General features: G+C 42.7%; 1 protein-coding gene across 4 annotated transcripts in view; it reads left to right on the top strand.

Annotated features, from left to right (window-relative positions):
- Positions 1–16,141, top strand: part of BANP (BTG3 associated nuclear protein) — an 873,745-nt gene that overhangs the window by 167,315 nt on the left and 690,289 nt on the right. For 2 of the 4 annotated variants that reach the window (XM_068260650.1, XM_068260651.1), the window contains one exon: positions 13,430–13,512. The exons of the other annotated variants lie outside the window; for them this stretch is intronic. The gene's annotated coding sequence lies outside the window, so the exon portion shown is untranslated. The remainder of the gene's footprint in view (positions 1–13,429; positions 13,513–16,141) is intronic. 4 annotated transcript variants of the gene reach the window in all.

Here is a 16,141-nt window from a genome sequence, read left to right as displayed (position 1 = left end):
TCTGGAAGGATTAGTGCGCTGTATGCATCTCGTTAGACGTGAGCCATTCTCAAACACAAGGATTTTAGCTGGAACGTTTGCTTGGAAGTTATCTGCCCTCGAAGAATTCTAATATAACCAAAGTATTTGCATCTTAGTGGAAGTGCAAAAGTGTAATCTGTCATTTCTAAAAAGTCTCATCCGCAGCTGATCTTGAATCCGCTGCCCGAACATTCTTTCAAAACAAAGTAACACCTATTCCTAAGTGCCAAAGCTTAAGTGTGAAAATATTTATTCCTCGATTATTTCATTTTAACGTTTTAATCCTAGCTGCCAGATTCCAACTCGAGTATTGCGATCTTGGGGAACAGAGGGGTTTACCTATGCAGTGTTACACTTGGCTAGTTTTCTTTGGTAGCTCGATATTTAGATTGAAAACAATTACCAAAGAATCCTTTGGATGGTTTTGTAAATTGGCGGATGTTTTGTGTTATGTCGCTGATTGAGCGCCAGAGAGCTTATAGGAAAAACAAAAGAATTATTATTACGTAACTCTGGTGCCATTTATGAAGTGGTTTCCCATAGTGGTATTCACCAACCAAGTTTTTTCTTTATAATTGTTGGGGAGTAGCAGAGAACCACCCGATGCTGGGAGTTTCATCTTCTAAGTGCTGTAGCCTAAACCAGCAAATTCAAAAAGGTCGGTACCACCAATGTATTAAAGCTCAATTACTTTTATTAGTGAAAAAACATGAGATAAGTGCAGCTACAGACCGCTGTTTTGGACAGAAGTCCTTTCTCTAGCTGCATGTAGTCATAAATGAACACACAAACCATAGTGCAGTATATTCCCCTTCACCAGCCTACACAAAACTTGAAGTGAACCTGAAATGAGAAAAAAAACTTATAGGCTCATACACAAGTCCAACACGCACACAACCACATGACCAACATGACAAACCACACAACCTGATGAACTACATGACCTGTACATACACACGCATAGACGGCTAAACAACCATCTCAATTAACATGCCGCGCACACAAGAGGACCGACGGACTATACATTCAAAACAAGTACAAATCTTTCAAACAACTTGTACACACGCACCAACTGCACACCCACTGCATGATATCAGACCAACATATATCCAACAGTTGGATTGATCAAACCACCTGTCATCAGTTGCTCATCAAGTTGTTTGCACGCTTATGCTGGACATACATGGCTTGATTTTGCCGCTCGATTCTCCCGCTCAATCGATTCCCCGCTCTATTCCGCAGGCGATTCTTATCTTCTGCTCTTTTTTTTAATCTCCATTGTGTTCAATGCGGAATCGAGCGGCAAAACGATCGGGATGAAGATCGGACATGTCGGAAATTATTAATCAGGCTGCAAGTTGGTCCATGTGTACTTAGCTTATAAGATGCATGTAATCTGGATGATAAACATTAGTAGTGTAGAAAAGAGTCTCATGTTTAAGTATAATAGCTTTATTTTTAAGATTGCATCAGACTGTCACAGCAGCTGTTTAGAATCCACACTCTGCATTTTAAATGGAAGCTGAAATGAGAGAGAGCGATATTGAGGCTGCCATATTTATTTCCTTTTAAAAAATACCAGTTGCCTGGCCGTCCTGCTGATCCTCTGCCTCTAATACAATTAGCTGTAGACCCTGAAAAAGCATGCAGATCAGGTGCTCTGACTGAAGTATGGATAAGCGTGTGTGATTCAGATACTACTGCAACTACAGAGATCAGCAGGATGCCAGGCAACTGGTATTGTTTAAAATGAAATAAATATGGAGCCTCCATATACCTCTCACTTCTGGTTCCCTTTAAGCTGAGAAAGAAGCAGCTGAGCTTTCCTGCAGAAAAAAAAACTGATCTCCCTTTTCCCTGACAGATATCAGCCTTTTATGCTTCTATTTACATCTCAGAAAACTTGACTGAATTCGACAAGCTGTCTACAAACATACAAACGTTACATAGATACCCCAAGTTTTTTTTTTTTTTTTAAACTCTTGTCCTACTGGAAAACAGATAATTTCTTAGTAGGGCTAGTGCTATATGTGTATATGTTTATCTCATCCTGTCACATTTCACTTCATGTCCGCTTTAAATTAAATATGTAATATTCTGTAGTGGTGATCATACCGAGTAGCTACAAGTAGGAAACTACTCAGAATCGAAATATAAATGAGATCGGGCTGCCCACGGCTGAGGGGGTTAATGTACACATCGTGTTCCACATCACTCCCATACTTCTTCAACCTGGAAGGAGGAAGCATGGAAGTGTCGTAGATCCATTGGAGCGTGACAAGTGGGAATGGCTTCTATTTATAAAATAGGAGCTGTTCACTGTCCTTTAGTGATGAGCAGAGAATGAATAAAAGATAATCGCTTTCCGGTCAAGTGGGAACACAGTCTGATAAACACAGACATTTAAGAGCTCATTTCTAAGTAGCACCTGCCTTTTAGTCTGCAGAAAGTCGGTCAGTACACTAAAGCGGACCTGAAGACATAAAAAAAAAATTTCACTTACCTGGGGCCTCTGCCAGCCCTCTGCAACGTTACCATACGATCCTCCGTTCCCCCGCCGTGGCTTACTTTCAGTTCTGACGGTAGCCTTCCACTGCTACAATCAATTACACCTCCGGTGCACAGGTCATTGGGATTGATAATTTTAGTATACCTCCTTGAAACCCAGGGAGGGAAGGCTAATTCACAAATTCAACAATATCAAAAACTACAAACAGTAGACTGCGACTCAAATACTATATAATTCACTTTATTGTATCAAAATCTGTAAGACAACTGGTAACCCCCCCCCCCCAAACACCTAGCTATTTAAACCCCCCAATAATGCACTGAACCACACATAAGAAGCGCTCCCTGAGATATCCACACACATTCATACCACACTTATTAGAATGGGATCGGCCGATCCATATAAATATGATGAGATAGGGCTTATTGCAGGGTTCTCACTTGATCAATGGCAGTTAAACTCATGAAGACTTCAAGGAAACCAGAATAACACCTGGTTGGTACTACAGCACAGATCACAGTTCAAGGCTGGATGTTTCAACAACTTTGAGCCATTGCTTATTGCACTTTGCCACTCTTAATGCCAGAAATGTCCTCTTTCTTCGAATAACAGAGATATCATATATACATTGGCTGTTTGCTCAGCTTCACATTGCCTGCTAACTCCTCACTTAGCAACTTCATTTAGCCTTCCACTGCGGCTGCGCAGCCCTGGCCGTGCGCGTCCTCATTCGCACTTCCGTTGCTGGGAACGTACTGCGCAGGCAGATTTTTTCGTACTGTGCCTGCGGAGTACACTCCTGGCCACGGAAGCCAGGGCCATGCAGGCGTAGTAGACGTCGACTTAGAATTAGACAATATGCATTCATTTCTGCTGTACCAGATTATGCAAGGCTGAACAGAGGACACATTGTCCTCTAAAGTAGGAGACCCTCATGCTAGGTACACACTATGAGATTTTCTGGCAGATTTACTGTTGGATCGATTATTTCCAACATGTCCGATCTGATTTATGATAGATTTCCGATAGAAGTGAACAGGAAACAGCCAGAAATCGATCATAATATGCCCGGAAATCGGATTGGACATGTTGGAAATAATCGATCTGACAGTAAATCTGCCAGAAATCTCATAGTGTGTACCTAGCATTAGTTTCACTTAATAATACAATTACGTGGGGGCGGTGCGGGCACCCAGTCTCTGGACCCCATCCTTATTATTCCTCGGTTGTCCTTTGGTCTCCTGTTGCCGAGTGTGGGCCCTCCAAAAATTGCCAACAAGGACTTGTCAGTTATTTGATCCCAGCCACGCTCCTCTTCAAGCACAAGCGCAGTCATACTGTGCCAGTGCGGCCGCGCCTGCGCAGTAAGCTGGAGCCGATTGTGCCAGAATATAATTTTTTATCTGTTTTTTTCCTTACAATGTCTTCCTTCTCCCCCTAACTAGAATAACGGTGTATCCCACACCCTCCAAAACCCCTCACCTCCTCCATATTCCCCTTTTGAGGGTCGTCCTCTTTATGACCCTCTCCTTCCCCCCAAAACATGAAAGTAAGGTCACTCCAAACCACTTTGCTTTCAGCTGCACCCTTCATTGCTGGACCTGGGCCTGTAACAGTGGCCTGCCTCTAGAAGCAGATGGAGACTTTCAGGGCTCCTAGAGTGTGTGTGAGATCACTATAGTCTAGTGAAGACTGACCCATGTTAGCCCAGTTTCAAACTTAAGTGTTTTGTTTGTTTTAGTTTAATAAGTGTTGTTTAATTGCTTTCCATGGCTATATGGTTATAATCATTGTGAACTGTCACATGCTAATCCTTTGTAACATATACTCCACCCTTGAAGCGCTATTGTTTTATTTTGGGAGTTATCTCAGCCTGATCTCTGGCAAATCTGTATAAACATCGTGGGGGTCTCGATGTCACATAAGATATCGGTGAATTATCTATAATGTGTCTTGTACCTGGGCAGTTATCCAGCTCGCTGTCCTGCTTGTCATAGCTGTTTATTTTTGGGTCCTGTTTATGTTGTGCGTTTCAGCGTGGAATTAATTATTGGTCTTTTTGGAACACTTAGAAAATGGTCGCTCTGTACAACCTCACCCATAATAGAAACATGTCAGATTATGGCTCCAGTGTGAAAATGATAAACAATTTACACTGTACATATCAACCAACAAAGCTTTCTGCTAGGCTGCATGGCTGAGGCATAAACCTTGCAAGAAAGACAAAAGAGAAGAAATTGGCCATGAAAAGCAATGGGTGGATCGTGTTAGACAGGAGATGCAAAATATCTTGAGTCCTCCAAATTTGAAGCTGAATAGGACATTTCTATTTAATCACTGAACTTTATTGCTGCAGTGTTTTTTTTTTAACCCTTCAGCAGCCAATTTAGAGGCTTGCAAGTGCTTTAGGCCAATTTATTTGAGCATTTTTTTTTATTTCTTGTTATATTTACTTGCTTCTAATTAGTACCACTGTAATGTGCTTATATGGTTTTAACTCCAAAGGCTAGATATTTTTTATGTATAGATAAATAAACTATCAATTACAAACTTGGATACGAGCGCTATTCTCTGTTTTTTGACCACTGTAATGTGTATTTATGGGCACTTATCACTAGGGGGCAGTGAGAGACAATAATTGAGGACTTCTGCTTTCATTTTCTGCTAGCAGAGAGAGAAATCAAAGCATTCCAAGAATTTACAACTCAGCGAGTTCTGCCGACTGAGGCAGTGCACTTATCTCAAATGTGATAACTATTGAAGCTGCTACTGCTTTAAAGCATGAGGGTCAGCCATACTATTCCAGAAAAAACACCACTTATATAAGTAGATAAATACTTGTTCTACTTACATATGTATTGTGCTGTCCACATTTTTATTTCAGTGAATTCTATTTAGTAAATAAAGTGAAAACTTGTTTGAGACATTTTCCATCTTTACTGCCTCTCACTGCAGCCAATCCTGATGTAATTTCCTCCCTTGCGCTTTTTGTTTTTCCTCCTCTGCCTGAAACGGTCATATCTAGATTGCTTTGTAAACAAATGGGAACAGAACGTGAATCAGATTTCTGCAGCTTCTGCAGAGGGTTGAGGTAATTTATCTTATATTTGCCTTCTGAGCCTCATGTCACACTGAACTGCCCTCAGCCAATCAGCACGGAGCAGGAATTTTGGAGGGGAAGAAGGGAAGATAACAAGTCCCTTTTTTTTTTTTTTTTTTTTTTTTTTTTTTTTAGCTTCCCTCACCTCAGCAATGTACCAGAAAGGAGCCAGGCTGACCGAGATAACATTCATTACAGCAGACCACATTTATGATTATATAGGAATGCTTGCAATGCATGGTCAAGATGTAGACTGCATAATAAACACAGAGCAGTGGGTAATATGAATTTGATTTTATAGCTTGTTAATCCTTCTAAAGGAACATTATTGATTAACATGTTTTTTCAATTGAGATAGGAAATGTTTGGGAAGTGACTACTGTGTACTGGTGTATACATTTGAATCCTTATCTCTTTGTTTACTGTTATCTAATTCCTTTCACATTTTTCTGAAGTCAGTCTGCTCTATTCTGATGGCAAATTGAGCCTTGAGGGGAGGGGGGAATTCCCTCACAGTGCATCTGCTAACTCTGTGTGTGCAGAGAGCTCAGTCAAAGACTAGCAGAGCTTTCTCTCGCAAAGAGCAGAGGAAGTGTATCTTATGTGCAACATAAACATTTGCAATTGTATGTTTGAAACCTGATACATGGCAGGCTTTTGTTTTCATATAACTCTGTAATTCATAGTACACTGTGCTTAGCATGTCAGACTGCAGAGATTCACCTATGCAAATGAGACATTCCAAACGTAGCTAAAATCTACACACAAGGAATTGCAGCTTTTGCCTCTGATATTTAACATGAAAAGTAGGAAAATGTTTACACAGCTACTTAGACATTATTTGTACATTGTCATTTTAGAACACTTGGTTTGAATGTGTTCCTTTAAGAAAAATTACTCTTAAACTGGCCATACTTGGGTTGATGTGACCATCAGATAGATCTCTCTCAGATCATTCTCTGATCAGAGAGGGATCTATCTGATCAAATCCCTCCACACACTGTACACAAATTTTCAATAGATTTAAACATGAATTCCCTTGAAAATCTGTGCACACTGCCATGCGCAGAGTAGCCAGAGCTTACACTCACTTGTCCACTGCGTGGTTATTGTCTCTTCTCTCCCCACCGACTGCTCCTTCTTGTCTCTTCACTCCTGAGTCCCCGGTGCCTGTGTGACTTAAAGGACTTCCGAGGCCAAAAACAAGAAAATGACACTATACCTTTTTAATATCTGAATCCACGGAGGACGTCCAGCGCGTCCTCCGCACCGTACCGCCGTCATTGCAGCCCTTTTCGTTCCCCCATGGCTCGGCCCGACCCCACCGAACGGGTCGCATGTATTCCACAAGTAAGATGGCCGCCGCCTTGAGCTGTGGCTGCGCAGTACGCTTTGCCGCGAGTGCGACTGCGCAGCCTTTAGCCCGCCTCCCGTACCCAGTACGCGGCGGGAGGCGGGCTAAAGGCTGCGCAGTCGCACTCGCGGCAAAGCGTACTGCGCAGCCGCGGCTCAAGGCGGCAGCCATCTTACTTGTGGAATACATGCGACCCGTTCAGTGGGGTCGGGCCGAGCCATGGGGGAACGAAAAGGGCTGCAATGACGGCGGTACGGTGCGGAGGACGCGCTGGACGTCCTCCGGGGATTCAGATATTAAAAAGGTATAGTGTCATTTTCTTGTTTTTGGCCTCGGAAGTCCTATAACAAAAGCAATGGAGGTCAAACACTAGGGACACCATGGCTTGTACCTCACCTGATCATAGAGGCTGTTGGTGTTTGGCCTCTAGCACTTGTTACATCACACAGGTGCCCCGGGACTCGGTAGTGAAGAGACGGGAAGGAGGAGACGTGGAAACTGCACAGCGGGCAGGCGAGAGTAGCTTTGTTCCTCGCCGCTAGCAACGTGCTCCCAACACACCGCCAACTGACAAAAGATCTGTCAAATGGGATTTTTTTTTGCATCATTGATTTCTAACAGATTCGATCAAATCAGCTGGATATCGATGCAACAAAAGTATATGGCTAATTTTTATAACTAAAGAAAAATAAGGAAGTGTATGCTAGAATTGTTTCAGTTATATTCAAATTGATGTGTCAGTTTAACCTCATATGATCAATACAATCAAGGAGAAAAATAGCCAGGCACAAAGTTGGCTTAACCATTCAAGCCTTTTGGACGTAGCTGCTACATCCAGAAGGCTGCTGCGTGCTCCTGCAGCCGATCGTGCGTGCTACCGCGCAGCTGCTCGTTAGCCCTGAGATCAATGGATGGAAACCCAGTTCCCATTCATTGATCTAAGTCCCCATTAGAACGATCACTAGCTTCTATGTGAAGCCGCGATCATGCTAAGTTACACATCCCATCTTCACTTCCGGTATGCGTACATAGTACGCTTACAGGACGCCTAAAAAAAAAAATAGAGGCCATCTTGTGGCCAAATAGCAAAACTACATCTACATACATTTTATTTTATTTTTACTGAGAAACCCCTCCCTTCCTTTCATATTGCCGGGACAGAATCCGGCAAACTGGTGGAGTAGGTAGTGTCCAGCAAACTAGGAATTGCTAATGGCTGCCACCTGTATAACCCTAGTTATGGAAAGAGAAGAGTGAAAAGCCTGCACTGAAATGCTCATAGGCTTGAAGGAGTGTTTATATTATTTTTGTATGTGTCAGAGTGATGCAACTAAATATTTTCAATAAAAAAAATGTTTGGTTTGGGTCTGCTTTAATGAACAGACCCACACTTACATTTAAAATTAACTGTTAGTTTATCCAGTGATCCTCTGGGACAAGACTCCGAGATATCCACGCCCCTTCCAGGAAATATTTCAATCCCTCCCCTATAAAAGAAAGGCCATGAGAATCTCCCCTCAGTTTGAAATATTTCCTGCGCGAGAAGGAGGTTTCTTTCCCTCGGGTGAACCAGGTCTATGGTAGGTAGGGCCTGGGGAACCTTGTAGGGGGCTGCTGAGACTGAGTTGGTCAGTCTGGCAGCATCAAGGTTTATTACCTTGCCTCGTGTTTGCTCCCTTAAGAGGAGGGAGAAAACGGGATGGCGTCCTCGATCCCTCTGGCCTGGTTGGAGGTGGCGGTGGGCTGTCTTGCACGCAGCTGGAGACAGCGTCAGTGGAACAGAAGATCCATCGGGTCTGTTCTGGGGAAGTTTTATAGCCGCGCGCGCGGCTACCGCTGACGTCACTTCCGGCGGAAACCAGGGTGGGGCTTTAGTATAAGGGAGGCGGTGGGACGCGCCGGCTTCCTCTCACTCTGGCTCTGTGGAGCGAACAGGACAGTCGCAATGTCTGTGGCTCCGGGGGAGGAAGGAGCTGGTCCTTCTAAGGTATTTTTCAGCGCTAGTAAAATACTTAGAACTTTTTGGGTAATTTTTTTTTTCCATTCTAATGGTGGGCTATTGTGGATCATGTTTTGCAGGCAAAAGATGGATCCAAGAAAAAGTGCCCAGTATGCAATACACGATTGCCAGCTGAATGGGAAAAGACACTCTGCAAATCCTGCTCTAAGAAGGTTTTAGCAGAGGATGGCCTCTCTGTCAAGGATACAATAAGAGCCTTTAGACAGGAAATGGCTGATACTATTAAACAGTTTAAATCTTCTTTGGCTGAATCTAAGACACATTCTAAACCAGAAACCCCTATACCAGCAGTTTCTTCTACTTCAGAAGGGGAGGGGGGTTCAGATTCCCATGATAGTGCAGAAGAATTTAAAGAGACCCCGTCTAAATTTAAATTTAAAATAGAGGACACAGAGGGCCTTATTGATGCTATTGTTGATACATTACAAATTGATAAAGGGAATTCAGATTCGTTAACTCCTCATGATAAACTCTATGAAGGTTGGCAAGACAGTGAAGGCATTGTTTTTCCAGTTCATAAGTCTATTCGCCAGTCTATCCTGAAGGAATGGACCGAGCCTGATAAAAAACTTGTATTTTCTAAAGGAATGAAAAGAAGATTTCCGTTTAGTGAAGAGGAGGTTAATATTTGGGGTAAATGTCCTAAACTTGATACGCCTTTTTCTCAAATGGTCAAAGAGGGAGAGTTGGCCTTTGAAGATTTAGGCTCCTTAAAAGACTAGTTAGATAGGAAAACGGACGCTTTTTCTAAACGTACATGGGAGGCTATTTCGGCTATTTTTAGGCCGACCATAGCTTCTACGTGCGTATCTAGAACTATGTTGTTGTGGTTGGATCAATTTAAAAATAAGATTCAGGAAGGGGCTTCTAAGGAAGAACTTCTGGAGGCCTTAGAATTACTGTTTAAAGGCACTAGCTATCTGGCAGATGCATCAGCAGAGGGCATTAAGTATACAGCGAGAGCAGCTGGTCTAGCCAATGTTACTAGAAGATCAGTTTGGCTTAAAACTTGGGAAGGAAGTATCACTTCAAAATCCAGGTTATGTTCAGTTCCATTTACAGGTAATCTGTTGTTTGGGCCCGAGTTGGATGCTACCTTGGAAAGGACTTCTAGTAAAAAGAAGGTCTTTCCAAAGAAAAAGATTACGCAGCCTATCAAACGTCCTTTCAATAGGCAGCGTAATCAGCGTCAAGGACAATCTAAAAGGAAAGGATGGTCCTTTAACAAAAATGGTAAGGGGAGTTTTCTTATTAAGCCCCAGGATAATAAGAAACCCCAATGACCATCAAGTGGGGGGTCGACTGAAGAACTTCAGCGAGGGGTGGAGGAATTCAGTCGACAGCCCATACATCTGCGCAATTGTGAAAATGGGTTATCGAATAGAGTTCAATTCTGTTCCTCCCAACAGATTTATGATAGCAAGGAATCCGGTAGATGCGACAATGTCGCAGGAATTATCTCGTATTCTGAAAATCATGGTAGATCAGAAAGTGATCATTCCAGTAGTTCGGTCGGAACAGAGAAGGGGGTTCTACTCTTCCGTGTTTCTGGTAAAGAAACCGTTGGGGAAATTCCGGTTGATTCTCAACCTAAAGAAATTAAATCCGTTGGTCAAGTACAAACGATTCAGGATGGAATCGATTTATTCTATCAGAAATCTGTTGGAAGCAGAGTCATTCATGGTCAATTTGGATCTACAGGATGCATATTGGCATGTTCCCATTCACCCATATTCACAGAAATACCTCAGGTTTGCCGTATCTCTAGAAGGCACTCTGTGTCACTTCCAATTCACTTGCCTTCCCTTCGGGATCAGTTCGGCACCTCGCATTTTTACAAAAATTATGGCGGAAGCTCTGGTTCCTCTCCGGAACCAAGCTATCCAGGTGATTTTTTTATCTCGACGATATTTTGATTTTTGCCGATTCGGTGGAGCTTTTGAAGGCACATCTAGAGACTTCTTTAAGGTATCTGGCAGATCTGGGGTGGTTGGTAAATCGAGAAAAATCTGTAATGATACCAACTCAAACGATAAAGTTTTTAGGAATGATGGTAGACACGTCAGTTCAAAAAATGTTCCTGCCACAGGAGAAGATAGACAAGGTTATGAACGAAATAACCGGTCTAAAAAGGAACCCAAAAGTTTCCCTAAGAGTGATTATGAGAACTCTGGGACTTTTGTCTTCCACAGCGCCAGCAGTTCAGTGGGCTTTAGCACACCAAAGACTGCTTCAGTCTTTTCTATTAAAGAACTGGGACAGATCCCAGCGGAACTTGGATCAGGAAGTTATGCTTCCCTTAACAGTCATCCAGGATTTGGACTGGTGGCTGAACAAGGGAAATCTGACCCAGGGGAATTTATGGGTATACCCCAGAGAAGTAACTATAACAGATGCCAGTGCTTGGGGGTGGGGTGCTCACATGGAGCATCAGGCCTTTCAGGGACAGTGGAGTCAGGAAGAGAGAAAGTTCTCGTCCAATCGGAGAGAATTGAGAGCAGTGAAGTTGGCTCTCATTCTGGCACAAAAGATTGTACAAAACAAACATGTTATGGTGAGGTCAGACAATTCCACCACTGTGGCATATATAAACAAGCAAGGGGGCACGAGGTCGGAATGGTTGCAAGAGGAGGCAGAGGAAATCTGTACTTGGGCCCAGGTGAATGTACTATCTCTGAAAGCTCTCCATCTGAAGGGTCTTCAGAATTTAGATGCGGACAAGTTAAGCAGGAATGCGGTTCTTCCGGGAGAATGGGCCCTGAACAGACAGGTTTTTGCTCTGATTTTAGATGTCTGGGGTGTTCCGTCAATCGATCTTTTTGCAACGAGGCAGAATGCTCTTCTGCCAGTTTTTTGCTCGATAAATCCAAGGGACGATCCTTGGGGAATAGATGCGTTATCACAAGTATGGAACTTTCCTCTGGCGTTTGCTTTTCCTCCTCTGCCTCTCATTCCATTAGTCATCAAAAAATGGAAGGAGATAAAAGCCCCATTAATTCTGATTGCACCGATGTGGCCAAAGAGAAGTTGGTTCCCAATTCTAAAAAAGTTAGCTGTGGAACCTCCTCTGAAGCTACCAGACAGGAAAGATCTACTGTACCAGGGAAAGCTTTGGCATCCGGAGGTAGAAAAGTTAAAACTGGCAGCCTGGATCCTGAGGTAGTTTGGCTTAAGAGCAAGGGGCTTTCCAGTAGAGTTATTCAAACTTTATTGAAAAGCAGAAAGGATTCTACTAGAAGTATGTATATTAAGTATTGGAAAACTTTTTTCCATTGGTTAGATTCTTCTTCTTATGAGTCTTTTTCTATTCCAGCTTTATTGGATTTTTTGCAGGAAGGCTGGGAAAAAGGTTTATCGGTCAGCACATTAAAAGTGCAGGTATCAGCTTTGGCTGCCATGACAGGGAGAAAATTAGCTGGAGAGGACTTGGTGATTAGATTTTTTAGAGCTATTGGTAGACCGGTACCAATAAAAGCACCTAATGTGTCCCCGTGGGATCTACTGTCAGTGCTAAAAGGGTTATCCAGGACTCCATTTGAACCATTGGACCAGAGTGATTTTTTGCATGTTACAATTAAAACTGTGTTCCTCACCGCCATATCTACAGCTAGGAGGGTCAGTGAGATACAAGCGTTATCTTGTAAGCCTCCATATTTTCAGGATTTAGGAGACAGATTAGTTTTGCAGACAGACCCAGGGTTTCTTCCCAAGGTGGTGTCCAAATTCCATAGATCTCAATCTATTGTTATCCCTTCCTTTAGTGTCCAGGGGGGAAAAAAGAAGGATAAAGATCTGTACCTAGTAGATGTTAGAAGGTGTATTTTACACTATATCAAGACTACTTCAGAATTTAGGAAGTCGGATTCCTTGTTTGTCCTATTTGGGGGTAAGAATAAAGGTTGCACTGCATCCAAATCTACTATATCTAGATGGATTAAGAAAGCTATTAATATGGCATATTCTTTATTGAACCTGGAACTCCCATTGTCCTTCACGGCACATTCAACTAGAGCAGTGGCATCATCCTGGGCACATAATTCTGGGGCTACCCCGGAGCAGATTTGCAAAGCCGCTACGTGGTCAAGTTTTAACACTTTTGTGAAACATTATAAATTGGATGTGTTATCGGAACAACAGCAAGCCTTTGGTCGTAAAGTCTTGAAGGCTGCTACCCACCCTGAGGTTTGATTCTTGCTTATCATCTCGGAGTCTTGTCCCAGAGGATCACTGGATAAAACAATAGTTACTCACCGGGTAACGTTCTTTCTAGTGATCCTCTGGGACAAGAGTCCCACCCAAATGGGGTATAATAGAATAATTCTGTACTTAGTATGGAGTGGTTCATAGTATAAATAAGGAAAGGAAGAGTTCTAGACAGTTATTCTTTAAGACTGAGGGGAGATTCTCATGGCCTTTCTTTTATAGGGGAGGGATTGAAATATTTCCTGGAAGGGGCGTGGATATCTCGGAGTCTTGTCCCAGAGGATCACTAGAAAGAACGTTACCCGGTGAGTAACTATTGTTTTCAATACATTTTTATTGGGGTTTTCAAAAGTTTTAACAGCTTCATAAAAATAAAGCTTAGTATCTTTAAAAAAAACAAAGATATACATTCAAGATAATTTGCATTTTAGAAAAAAATAATTCTTAGCAAAATGTACCACCCAACGAAAGCCTAATTGGTGGCGGGAAAAAAAACATGTAGATCATTTCATTGTTCTAACAAGTGATAAAGTTATTGGAATAGGAGTTGAAAATTGCTCGGGTGCATAAGGTAAAAAAAACACTGAAGGTTGAAGTGGTTAAGGTGTGTACACTTCTATGACTGTTGTTGCCCGTTGGAGATCGGGACCCTAATCCTTTTGGCAACATCCATGGGCAGGCTGCACAGATGCTAGCCAGCTGTGTAGCTTATGATGTGCTTTGTTGCTATGTGGGGAGGCGGAGGGATGAGGTAATGGTGCATGCATGACGTCACGCGGTGGGCAGGGGAGCAATGTGAATAATGGGATAGGCCGTCCTGGTGGGTTAGTTGATCCACTGGGCGTATCCCTTGCAGGTCAGGGGTCGCGAGTCAGTGTACACACACCTGATTATCGACTGTGGTGATCATTATCGGCCGCCTCAGCCGACTTTAGTCAGACGTGTGTACAAGACTTTGAAACTTAGTTTCCACCGCTGTCATACAGTTGTAACACACGGATAAACATTTTAGCAGCGCTTACTGCATATACAGTAAGTCCATAGACAGCAATCTGCTACTAGAGAGAACTCATATTGTCAGTGTTCAGAGTAGACCTTCAGATAGCAGTGTAGCATGTTGGCAGACAAAGCAGGTTATTTGACTGCCTGCGGCCACCTGGTTAGATGGGTGCAATATACGGCAATTGCAGCTCTGCTGGTGCCTACCAGGTATTGTGGGTGACAGAGTTGCCAAATTCTGGCAGTAAGCACGAAATTGCAGCTATTGACGAAGCCTGGCTATTGCAGATGCCGACAAGGTAATTTGGGAGCTGGACATTCCTTATTGCTACTTTAAATTATAACTGGGCATATCAAGGAGGAAAATTTAGGGGAGAGGAGACTAGGAATATGGATCAAGGTAGATAGGGAACAAGACCATCCTACAGGAGAATGCGTGCAGGAGACATCCAAAGTATACAAAGTTACTTTAGATCACAATGCTAAACCCCCCAAAACTTCCCATAATCCTGCTGGCACTGCACAGTTCTGCAGTTAGGCAAAGGCACCCAGACCAGATAAAAAGAAAACAATTCACATATTGACCTACTTTAGAACAGAATGGGGTTTACAAATATTTTTGGCCCTCTACCTTTTTTTTTTTTTTTTTTTTTGGGCTGTCTTTTATATTTGGATGTTTCAACCATCATTTAAGGACAATCGTAGGGAGGCTGCCATGTTTTTTTTTTTTTCCTTTTGTGCAATACCAGTTGCCTGGCTGTCCTTCTAATCCTCTGTCTCTAATACTTTTAGCTATAGACCTTGAACAAGCATGCAGAAGATCAGGTGTTTCCGACAGTAATGTCGGAACTGATAAGATTAGCTGCATGCTTGTTTCTGGTGTTATTCAGACACTACTGCATCCAAATAGATCAGTAGGGCTGCCAGGCAAAAAGTATTGAACAAAAGGAAAAAAAAAACATGGCAGCCTCCCTACAGTTGTCCTTTAAGCAGAGTGCTGACGTTACATGAAGATTGTTCAGAAGGATATCGTATGGTCTGAACACCTCACCAAAGAACGCTTGTCGATACCATAGTGGGTGCAGAGTCATTGGTTCATTTTATGTCACAGGATATCGGGCATCACTAAAGATCCAACATGACTGATGTTTCACAATCGTTGTATGGTCAATGTACACATGCTGGTCTAACGTCCCAATTCTCAGCCATGGTGGTTGTCAGCCACGGCCAAGTTAGGACCAGCATGGGTATGTAGCCTAATTACAGTCATTGTGCTAAATGGGGCTGATCCATTGACAAACCAACAGAGACACAAATTGGTGTGTATATCTGTCGACTGTCACTTGATTGATATAGCTATTGTCTCCGCGTGTGTATGTTTGGGGGTTCAGTGAGCTTGGAAGTTAAATTTTCCTATCGTTTAGATGGACATCACATATGATCTCATATGACCCTTCTGCATTTTTGGGCGCCGTGTTAAATATCTGCTTTATCTCTCAACTGCCAGTGATGTTTTAGTTCTCAATCCTTCTCCAGCTGCGATAATCAGAAATCTTGATGGCGTTAATGTTCGTAGAGGCTCATCCCAGCATGTTTGAAGTATGTACTGTCTTCCTGGCTCCGTACGCTAGGCCAAATAGCTCTTCCCAAAAGCATACCTCATCCCCGGGCCACTGGGGCCGTTGTTGATAGTTCTGTGGATGTGCATGAAATATAGGATGTTATTGTTTCATGTTCTTTCCTTTTGGAGCGGGTAGAAATACATTGGGACTTATACAACTTTTTTCCGCCTTATTAATGAAAAACATCTACCACCTCATTACATATGTATCTAATATCTGCGTTCTGAATTCTGGCCACCAGCCGTAAGCATAGCTGAGGGTTTGCTTTGCATTATGAGTTTTCTTCTTCTTTTTTTTTTTTTTTTTCTCACAT

This window comes from Hyperolius riggenbachi, chromosome 11 (genome assembly GCF_040937935.1).
Source record: "Hyperolius riggenbachi isolate aHypRig1 chromosome 11, aHypRig1.pri, whole genome shotgun sequence".
NCBI classification, from domain to species: domain Eukaryota; kingdom Metazoa; phylum Chordata; class Amphibia; order Anura; family Hyperoliidae; genus Hyperolius; species Hyperolius riggenbachi.
The sequence above is the reverse complement of the archived record's forward strand: the minus strand, read 5'-3'. Positions and strand labels throughout refer to the sequence as shown.